Source organism: Octopus bimaculoides, chromosome 15, assembly GCF_001194135.2.
Source record: "Octopus bimaculoides isolate UCB-OBI-ISO-001 chromosome 15, ASM119413v2, whole genome shotgun sequence".
In the NCBI taxonomy this organism is placed as follows: domain Eukaryota; kingdom Metazoa; phylum Mollusca; class Cephalopoda; order Octopoda; family Octopodidae; genus Octopus; species Octopus bimaculoides.
In genome coordinates, this window is record NC_068995.1 from 51998881 (window position 1) to 52002389 (window position 3509).

Genomic DNA, 3509 nt, shown 5'->3' on the forward strand with positions numbered 1-3509 from the left:
TATACAAACATACGTATTTGTATATACGTATGTGTATGTGTATACATACATAGATACATACACACATACATACATACATACATACATACATACATACATACATACATACATACATACATATTTAGATAGATATTGCTATATTTTCTTCTTGGTTTTGAATACACTTTGTAAAAGATGTGGTACATCGTTCCTTTTGGATCTACGCCAATAGGTCTACTAAGGGTATCTCTTTCTTAAGGCTTTAGTTAATACAGTCTTAGGTTGAAGAAAACTCTTTGAACAAAGCTTTAGGCTTAATTCACACGTCTATATGAAGCTGATAGAGACTGCGGTCAAACTCCGGATGAAGAGGATTGCTGATGGAAGGCCATATATGTGGTAACATGTTCCTTGCCACATTTCCGGAAAGAGTCTGAAGTGGTCCCCAATTTCTGGCCCTGTTAATACTCCCGTTAGTAATCCCAATGGTTACTACGTGTCGTACGCGGTTGAGAAAGAAAACAACTGCTTTGTCTGCAACACCGAGGCCGAGCTGGTACCCACGTTCAAGGAAGTGTTCGAACATCTTCCCAAGGAATGGTTGAGGAACCGCCTTGAGGTCGAGGTTGCAGATGAGGACAGCTACTTTGAGTAGACTGTTACCTCCCAGCTATAATCTTGTTGAAATTCTTTTGATTTTTTAGATAATTTATTTTATTTTCGTTTTATCCAAACTGCCAAATTGAGCTAAGCCCGAGCGACTCTATGCCACCCTACGCACATATAACTATACATATAGATCAGAATATATATCTGTATAATTGTTTTGCAACACAATTAATTATGTATTTATACGTGCGCATGCACATGTTTATTTTCATGTGTATTACACGTTTTAGTATCATTAGTGTAACTGGATACAGACTACGAAACGGCTATCAACAAATGGAATTTCTTTTATCTCTTTTATTTGTTTGAGTCATTGACTGTGACAGTGCTGGAGCACCACGTTTAGTCGAAGAAATTGACCCCAGAACTTATTATTTGTATGCCTGGTACTCATTATCGGACACTTTAGCCGAACCGCTATGTTAGGGGGACGTATACTTACCAACATCAGCTGTCAAGCGATGGTGAGGAAAACACAGACACACAAATACATACATGTGTGTGTGTGTGTGTGTGTGTGTGTGTGTGTGTGTGTGTGTGTGTGTGTGTGTGTGTGTGTGTGTGTGTGTGTACGACGGGTTTCTTCAGTTTCCGTCTACCAAATCCACTCACAAGGTTTTGGTCGGCCCAAGGCTATAGGAGAAAACACTTGCTCAGGCTACTACCCAGTGGGACTGACCCCGGAACCATGTGGTTGGTAAGCAAGCTACTTACCACATAGCCACTCCCGCATCATTTTTTTTTTATTTCTCTTATTTTGATTACTTATTATATAATCCCCACCACTGGAATTTCTGGATTTCTAGAACGACGGTGACGTTAATCTCAGACACTGTCTCAACCAGTGGCTTTCTTGTTAGCCGGATACCCGGTAGAAAGCTGACAGGATATATAGAGAATGAAACCGGTAGATAGATAGATAGATAGATAGATAAATAGATAGATAGATAGATAGATAGATAGATAGGAAGACAGACAAACAGACAGACAGACAGACAGATATATGTTCTTTAAAAGGAATTATGGGAGAAGTACACGAAATATAATTGTATAGGCGTAAAATATAATCACATTTATTGTGCTGTTGCTTTCTAACCTTATATACATATGCACATACACACATACACACACATACCATCAGCTACGTATATACACCCAAACACATAAATTTCTCTATATATGCATTTATTCCAACACTGATGCATGTGTGCCTAAATACATGTGCATGTGTGACTATATATATATATATATATGATATGTATGCATGTATATATACATATATATATATATATATATATATACATCTATACACGCATGTATGCGTACATATATCCTACATATGAACCATATAAAACAAGACAATATGCTACAATATATTCCTTATGCAAACGTATATTTATATGAGCGTAAAGTATTTGTGCATGCATGCGAAAACATCCGCACAATCATTACACTTACATAATACACACACGCGCACACACACACACACACACACACACATAGGTATTACTTATTACATAATTTTATATGTTATTCAGCGTATAGCACATCGGATACACTTATGTGTATCTGATAGCTTCACTACAGCAATGATAAAATATTTTGTATCGATTTTTTCCCTAGGATATATCTCTGTATATGTCTACTTCTGTATGTGTCACTATATATATCAAAGCTTAATATCTTCTGTGTGCGTGCATGAGATGAAGTAAGTGTAGTCGTTGTTCCATATACGCCTACCCCTACACGGAATAGCGAACACCTGTTCGTTTCTAATTAAGAGCGTGTTAATGTAAATAATAGACTGCAGTGAGAACGATGGCGCAGATAATTGAATAAATACCTTTTTTCTGTTCTTTTCCGTATAACAAATAACATCAGTATAAATACATATGCTTACAAGTGAGGGCGCGTGGCTCAGTGGTTAGGGCATTTGGCTCACGATCGCGAGGTCGTGAGTTCAATTCCCGGCGACGCGTTGTGTTCTTGAGCAAGACACTTTATTTCACGTTGCTCTGGTCCCCTCACCTGACAAACATGAGGTAGTACCTGTATTTCAAAGGGCTAGCCTTGTCACAGTCTGTGTCACACTGCATCTCCGCGAGAACTACATTAAGAGTACCCATATCTGTGGAGTGCTCAACCACTTGCACGTTAATTTCACGAGCAAGCTGTTCCGTTGATCGTATCAGCGGGGACCCTCGACGTCGTAACCGATTGAGTTCTCCTATACTCACAACAGTCTAACTCAAACAGACAGATATAACGCAATAATTACATTCAAACACAAACGTAAGTTTAGAAACACACATTTATCTGTTTAGAGGATGTCCCTGCGTGGTTGTTGAATCGGCTAGAAATAGCAACCAAACCCCTGTCACTTTAATCACTTACTTTTCTAATGATATGGAACCAATAGGATATTTTAATACCGATATTTTAAATTTTGTCTCAAGGCCAGACATTTCAGAGTAAGGGTAAGTCGATTGCATTCATCCTCAGTACACAGCTGGTATATATCTGATCGACCTCGAAGGAAGGAAGAGCAAAGTCACCTGACAGTAAGTCAAACCCATTTAATTCCAAGATTATTACAAAAAATTATTTTACATGAAACTTCACTAATAAATAGACAAATGTGAATCTTAACTCACAGCATTCAATTATTAAACATTTATAATTGGAATGAATAAATAAAATTGAATATTAAGTATTTATAGAATTTTGATTTACTGTCGGGTTATCTTTAGCCCACTCTGCATGTATGTATGTATGTATGTATACATATATAAATATATATTTGAACGGTTGAATATTTCCTTTTTGGTCTTAAATTACGTCTAGCCACCCATTTTATAAAT